The sequence below is a fragment of the Sapajus apella genome, unplaced genomic scaffold, assembly GCF_009761245.1.
Source record: "Sapajus apella isolate SASKATOON/1434 unplaced genomic scaffold, GSC_monkey_1.0 scaffold116, whole genome shotgun sequence".
Classification (NCBI taxonomy): Eukaryota; Metazoa; Chordata; class Mammalia; order Primates; family Cebidae; genus Sapajus; species Sapajus apella.
This window is the reverse complement of record NW_022437056.1, coordinates 1,198,308-1,205,953: the sequence shown is the minus strand read 5'-3', so window position 1 is coordinate 1,205,953 and position 7,646 is coordinate 1,198,308. Positions and strand designations below refer to the sequence as shown.

Sequence of the window (7,646 nt, the reverse complement as noted above, 5' to 3'; positions counted from 1 at the left end):
TGGATTACTTAACTATCACCATCGGTAGTTTGATCCTCTGATCATATTATACACATAGAATACTTCCCCAATTTCTTTTTTTAGGCTCTGTCTCTGTGTTTTGCATTTTTCTTACCTTTATTGTCAGAAACTTCAGAAAGTCAGTTGTACTAATTTATCAACATTTGCTTCATTAATTTATACTTTGCTTATATGCGATTTTCCCCAACAGACCTCATTACAATTTCTAACCTGTTTTTTTGTTTTTCTTTCTGAGACAGGGTCTTGCTCTGTTGTTCAGGCTAGAGAGCAGTGGTGCTATCACAGCTGACTACAGCCATAATCTCTGAGGTTCAAGTGATCCTCCCACCTCAACTTCCCAAATGGCTCAGACTATAGGTGTTTGCCGCTATGTCCAACCAATATTTGGACTTTTTCTATACGTGGGTTCCAGAGGGCTGACTGCAAAATGTGAGTATGCATTAATTTTGGTATATGCTGAGATGTGGGGCTGGAACTAATCTTCTCTTTATACTGAGGGATGACTGTATATGTTTTTATAATTATGCTGTAGGACACACATTGTTCCATAGGCTTGAAAATAATAGTTTTAATGCCAAATAAATTTTAATTAAGTGGAATATTAATAATAAAAGTAGCAGCTGGCCAGCTGTGGTGGCTCACACCAGTAATCACAACATTTTGGGAGGCTGAGGCAGGCGGATGGCCTGAGGCCAAGAGTTTGAGACAGGCTGTGGTAACAAAGGAAGTCGCCATCCCTTCAGAGAAGTTCATGAATTAGTCTAGTGTGGTGGCATGTGCAGGCTGAGACTACAGTGAGTCATAATCAGGCCTCTACACTCCAGCCTGCGTGACAGAGTAAGACTCTGTCTCAAAATAACAAAAAACTAGCAGCTAATATTAGCTGATCTTCACTTAACCACTCTGTCTTAAATTACTCCCAGATTTTCACTGTGTTTGTGTAGATGACCTTTTGTTTAGATTGAATTGTCTCCAAGGTATTACCAGAAGTAAGATTACTGTGAGCCATGGTGAATGGACATTCTCATTGGCCTTGATATAAATTGACAAGGTTTTGGATGCCTCCCATCTATAATCCCAGCACTAAGGCTAAGGAGGGAGGCTAAGGCAGGAGGATTGCCTGAGTCCAGCAGTATGGTGAGACACTGTCTCTATTATTTTAAAAAACTGCCAAGCTTTACCTTGGAAGGCTTATATACAATTTAAACATCCCCCATAGTATAAGAAAGTGCCCATTTCACTCTACCTTTGCCAGCACATGGCATTATAATTTAATACATTATTTTAAAAAATTATTTTAAATAGATAAAAGACCTCATGTTGCTTTATATATATGTCACATTTCAACATCTTTCCTTAGCTTAGCTTATTAGCTCTGTTTCTTTTCTGTCTGTAAATGGTTGTCTCTGTTGTTTTGTTCTTTGAGACAGGGTCTTGCTCTGTCACCCAGGCTTGACTGTAGTGGCATAATCATAACTCACTGCAGCCTTGACCTCCAGTCTCATACTCACCTCCCTCTTCAGCTTCCTGAGTAGCTGGGACTACAAGTGTGCACCACTACACTCAGCTAATTTTTTTTCTTTTTTTGGATAGAGACAGGCTCTCGCTGTGTTTCCCAGGCTGGTCTCTAGCTTCTGCCTCAAGGAATCCTCCTGTATTGGTGTCTTAAGTTGCTGGAATTTCAGGCATGAGCCACCATGCCTGGCCTTGGCTAGTCTTACATACTCTCTAGAGCTCTCTTTACTTTGTGCTAGCCAATCTCTCATTATGCTGTTCCCCTGTTAATAATGAATAATTCTCTGTATTAAATTTTACTGCTTTAAACTTTTGAGTGGTTTATGTCTCATGATTGGACTCAGACTAATACAGAGTTGATGTTAGGAAGGGTCCCTGGAGATAGACCCATGCAGATGGGATTTGGGCATAGGTTTGATTATCCAAGGGGCAGTGCTGAACTTCTTGCCAATAGGAAATGGGATGCTGGTGATTTTGGGGAAGTGACCTTATCATGACTCAAGCTACCACTTACTGTTGATTGTGATGAAATGCCACTGGATGTACTTGAGTAGGGGTCCCCAACCCCTGAGCCATGGAGCTGTAAGGAGCCACATAGCAGGAGGTGAATGGTGTCTAGCGAGGGAAACGTCATCTGTATTTACAGCCACTCCCTGTTGCTCACATTCTTGCCTGACCTCCACCTTCTCTCAGATCAGCAACAGCATTAGATTCTCTTAGGAGCACGAACCCTATTGTGAGCCAGGCATGCGAGGGATCAATGTTGCATGGTCCCTGTGAGAATCTAATGCCTAGTGATCTGTCACTTTCTCCCATCATACTCAGATGGGACCATCTAGTAGCAGAAAAACAAGCTTAACATTCCCACTAATTCTATATTATGGTGCGCTCTGTAATTATTCATTATATATCACAACATAATAATGAAAATAAAGTGCCCAATAAATGTAATGTTCTTGAATATTTTGGCTCTGCTCCTGCCTTGCAGCAGCCTCTCCAGGCCTAGAAATTTTTCCAGTTGGCCTCTGTAGGCCAAGTTCATAGCTCACTAGGGTCCATACCCAGCCTCATGGTTGTCTTTGCAGATGAGGCTACTGCCTCACAGCAGCCTCCACAGGCCCAGGTTCATCATTACAGTGGACTCTTTAGGTCCAGCTCCTCCCTCCCAGCCTTCTCTTCAGGCGCAGAACTTCCTCAAGTCGACCTCATCAGGCCCAGCTCCTGCCTTTCATCATCCTCCCAAGGGCCAGCTTTTGCTTTATGACCACCTTCCAAGACCCAGCTTCTGCTTTACGACCACCTTCCAAGACCCAGCTTCTGTTTTACAGTGGCCTGTTGAGGCCCAACTTCTACCTCCCAGCAGCTGATACAGGCCCAGCTCCTCCCTTACAATGGCATCTTTAGTCCCAGCTCCTATCTCTGGGTGGCTTATCTGGGCCCAAAGTGTCCACAAGTTGGCCTCTCAAGGCCGAGCTCTTCCTCCCAGCTGTGCTTAGAGGGCCATCACCTGCCTCACAACAACCTCTTTTGGCTCTGCTCCTGCCTAACTCCTGGTGGCCTTTTTAGGCCAAAAACTGCCTCAAATCAAGCTCTCCAGGCCTACCTTCAGCCTCCCAATGGCTTGGACAGGCCCAGCTCCTGAGTGACAGTGGCCTCTCCAGCCCAGCTCTTTTCTCCCAGTGGACTCTTCAGGCCCAGCTTTTGCCTCATGGAGGTCTTCCCTGAACAAGTTTTTACCTACCTCCTGGGAGCCTTGACAGGCCCAGGTCCTGCCTCACACTAACCTTATTAGGCCCAGCTCACAGTGGCCTCTGCAGGCCCAGCTCCTGTCCCCTGACAGGCTGTCCAGGACCAAAACTTCCTTAAGTTGGCCTTTTTTATGGGCACAGCTCCTGCTTCTCACTGGCCTCTTTAGGCAAAGCTCATACCTCTCGATGGCCTCTTCAGGCCCAATTCCTGCATCTCAGCCTCACCAGACAACTTTCTCAAGTCTGCCATTCCAGGTCCAAATCTGCTTCCTATTGGCCTCTACAGGCCCAAACTCTGCCTCACAGCAGACTCTCCAGGCCCAGCAACTGCCTCACCACAACACCTGCAGGCCAAGCTTCTACCTTTCAGCAGCCCTCATAGGCCCAGATCCTGCCCCACAACACACTCTCCAGGCTGGAATCTTCCAGAAATTGGCCACTCCAGGCTGAGCACTTGCCTCACACTGGGCTCTTTAGGCCCAGCTCATGCCTCTTGGCAGCCTCCCCAGGCAAAGCTACTGCATGCCGGCAGCCTCTCCAGGCCCAGCTCCTGCTCCCGTCTGCCTCTACAGGCCTAACCTCTACCTCACAGCAGACTTCATGCCCAGCATCTGCCTCACCATGGCCCCACCAAGCCAACCTCCTGCCTTTCAACAGCCTCTACGCGCCCAGTTCCTGCCACCCAATGGCCCCTTTAGGCCAAGCTCATGCCTCACAGGTGCCTTTCCAGACCCAGCTTTTGCCTCATGGCAACCTTCCCCGGTCAAGTTGCTGCCTGTCCCCCGGCAGCCTGGATAGGCCCAGGTCCTGCCTCACACTGGCCTCTCTACGCAAAGCTTATGCCTCACAAAAGCATCTCCAGATGCAGCTTTTGTCCCAGAATGGCATCTCCAGGCCAGAAACTTCCTCAAGTCAGCCTCTCTAGGCCCACCTACTGCCTTCTGGTGGCCTCTGAATACCCAAATCCTTCTCAAGTTGGCCTCTCCTGGCCCAGATCCTGCCTCCCATCGGCCTCTAAAAATCCAGTCTCTGCCTCACGGAGGCTTCTCCAGGCACAACTAAATGTCTTAGCTGACTGTACAGTCACACCTGGTGCCTCATAAAAACCTCTTTTGGCCCAGCACCTGCCGATTTACCATCAACAACTATAGGCCCAAACTGTCCTTAAGCTCACCTCTCCAGGCCAAACATCTGTCTCCCAGTGGCATGTAAAGGCCCAGCTTTAGCTTGAGAACACCGTCTGCAGAATGCACACTTTACTTCTTGGCCTTTTGGCAGCCTCTCTGGACCAAGATCATGCCTCGCGCAGCCTCTCCAGCCCAGGTGCAGCCTCCCAGAGTCCTCTCCGGGCCTAGCTCTACTCCCAGCTCCATCGACAGGCCCAGCTCCTGCCTCACAGTAAACTCTGTGGACTCAGCTCCTGCCTCACAGTAAACTCTGTGGACTCAGCTCCTGCCGAGCTCCTGCCTCACAGTAAACTCTGTGGACTCAGCTCCTGCCCAGCTCCTGCCTCACAGTAAACTCTGTGGACTCAACTCCTGCCCAGCTCCTGCCTCACAGTAAACTCTGTGGACTCAGCTCCTGCCCAGCTCCTGCCTCACAGTAAACTCTGTGGACTCAGCTCCTGCCCAGCTCCTGGCAGCCTTTGTAGGCTCAAGAAGTCCTCAAGTCAAGTTCTCCAGGCCCACCCAGCTCATGCCTCATGGTGGCCTCTCCAGTCTCAGCTCCTTGCCCTCAGATGGTCTCTCCTGGCCCCAAACGTCCTCAAGTTGGCTTCTCAGCCTGGCTACTGCCTTCTCCCAGTGGCCTTGGCAGGCCCAAATGGTCCTGAAGTCAGCCTCTCAAGGCCCAGCTCCTGACCTCCTGGCAGCTTGTCTGGGTACAAAACTTCCCGACGTGCGCCCCTCCAGGGCCAGCTCCTGCCTCTGGTCAGCCTCTCCAGGCTCAGCCTCTGCCTCAATCATGGCAGCCTCCCCAGGCCCAGCTTTTCCTCCTGGCCATGTCTACAGGCCCAAGTCCTGCCTCATGACAGCCTCTTTTGGCACAGCTCCTGGACAGCTCCTGGCGGCCTTGCCTTTGTAGGCCTGAAGCTTCCTCAAGTGGAGCTTTCCAGGCCTACTTTCTGCCTCCCAGTGCCCTTGACAGGCCCAGCTCCTGCCTGACAGTGGCCTCTCCAGGCCCTGCTCTGACCTCCCTGCAGCCTCCCCAGGACCAGCTGTTGCCTGGCAGTGGCTTCCCCAGGCCAAGTTCCTGCCTATCTCCCAGCTGGGTCCACAAGCCCAGCTCCTCCCTCACGCTGGCCCATTGAGGCCCAGCTCATGCCTCTGGTAGCCTCTCAGGGCCCAGCTCTGGCCTCATGCTGGCCTCTAGTGTAGTAGGCCCAGGTCCTCCCCTACACTGGCCCAGCTGTCTAGGCCCAGCTCATGCCTCTGATGGACTCTCCCAGGCCAGCTCCTGCTTCCCAGTGCCCTCTTCAGGCCTGAAGCTTCCTCTTGTGGGCCTCTCTAGGCCTGGCTCCTGCCTGTGGTAGGCCCGTGCAGGCCCAGCCTCTGCCTCCCAGTGGACCCTCCAGGCCCAGCTCTTGGCCTCACCGTGGCCTCCTCTCCGGCCCAGATCCTGCCTTTTTAGCAGCCTGTGTGTACAGGCCCAGCAGTGGCCTCCCAATGGCCTCATTAGGCCAAACTGGTGCCTCCCGGTGGCCTTTCCAGGCCCAGTGTTGGCTTTCTGGCATCCTCTCTAGGCCCAGAATGTTTCCAAATTGGCCTCTCTGGGCCCAGCTCTTCCTCCCAGCTGTGTCTAAGGCCTACCTCCTGTCTCGCAACAACCACATTTGGCCCAGCTCCTGCCTGGCTCCTGGCAGCCTCTGTAGGCCACAGCCTTCCTCAAGTCGGACTTTCCAGGCCCACCTTTGGCCTCCCAGTGGACTGGACAGACCCAGCTCCTGCCTGACAACAGCCTCTCCAGGCCCAGCTCTTGCCCTCGACATTGGCCTCCCCAGCTCATCTCTGCCGGCCTGCCTGCCAGCAGCGTGGACAAACCCAACTCCTGCCTTTTGAATGGCCTCTTTAGGTGCATCTCATGCCTCACAATGGCTTCCCGAGGCCAAGGGAGTCTCTTGCCTCTCAGCAGTCTCTGCAGGCCCAGCTCCTGCTTCCCAGTGGCCTCTGCAGGCCCAGCTCATTCTTCACAGCAGTCTTCCAGGCCCAGTTCTTGGAAGTCTTTTGGTGGCCCCTCTGGGTCCAGCTCATGCCTCTTGTGACATCTCCAGGCCCAAGCGCTGCCTCCCAGTGTCCTCTCTGAGCCCAGCTCTTCCTCCCAGCTGCATCTGCAGGCCCACCTCCTGCCTTGCCTCACAACAACCTCTGTAGACTCAGTCAGCTCCTGCCCAGCTCCTGGTGGCCTTGTAGGCCAAAAATGTCCTCAAGTCAAGCTCTTCATGCCCACCCAGCTCATGCCTCACGGTGGCCTCTCCAGGCTCAGCTCCTGCCCTCCGATGGCATCTCCAGGCCCAAAACTTCCTCAAATCGGCTTCTTTCAGCGTGGCTCTGGCCTCCTCCTGGTGGCCTTGGCAGGCCCAAATGGCCCTGAAGTTGGCCTCTCCAGGCCCAGCTCCTCCCTCCCATCAGCCCCTCCAGGCTCAGCCTCTGCCTCCCTCATGGTGGCCTCCCTAGGCCCAGCTCTTCCTCCCTGCCTCAAGTAATCTGCCCACCTCAGCCTCCCAAAATGCTGGAATTACAGGTGTGAGCCACCCCACACCCAGCCTCTTTGTACTTTTCTATGGGATTTGGATTTTATATAATAATTACAAATAATTTTTACAAGCGCTTTTGTTATTCTAAACTTCTAAACATTAAGCAGTGATTAAGAATGAGCTGCAGAAAGTAGTATTTATTCAGCACCTATTATATACTAGATATTTGGCATATAGTGGACCACCTAATTGATATATCAAGGCAGAAATTATAATCTTTATTTTCCAGGAGACAAAACTGAAGCTTAAAATTATTTCTTAACTCTAGAGTTACAAAGCTGCTGCCAAAAGAAGTGCCCCTTCCAGTAGCCTGCCCTCTTCTGGTTTTATCAAATTCAACCCCCTATTTCTACCTCCACATCTGTGTGCAAGAATGTGCACACACACACACACACATTTTTCTACAATAAGAACTTGTCTTGACAGAATGAGGGAATGTGTTTTCTTTCCGTGTCCACAAGGGGGCGTAGTTTTAAGGGCCAGAACTTGTCTCGACAGAAAGAGGGAATGTGTTTTCTTTCCGTGTCCACAAGGGGGCGGAGTTTTAAGGGCCAGACTTGTCTAGACAGAAAGAGGGCATGTGTTTTCTCTCCGTGTCCACAAGGGGGCGT

General features: G+C 51.3%; 1 long non-coding RNA gene across 2 annotated transcripts in view; it reads left to right on the top strand.

Annotated features, from left to right (window-relative positions):
• Positions 1-877, top strand: part of LOC116538049 — a 3,475-nt gene extending 2,598 nt beyond the window's left edge. For both annotated transcript variants that reach the window (XR_004263479.1, XR_004263480.1), the window contains exon 2: positions 804-877. This is a non-coding gene — a long non-coding RNA (uncharacterized LOC116538049). The remainder of the gene's footprint in view (positions 1-803) is intronic.
• The last annotated feature ends 6,769 nt before the right edge of the window (positions 878-7,646 follow it).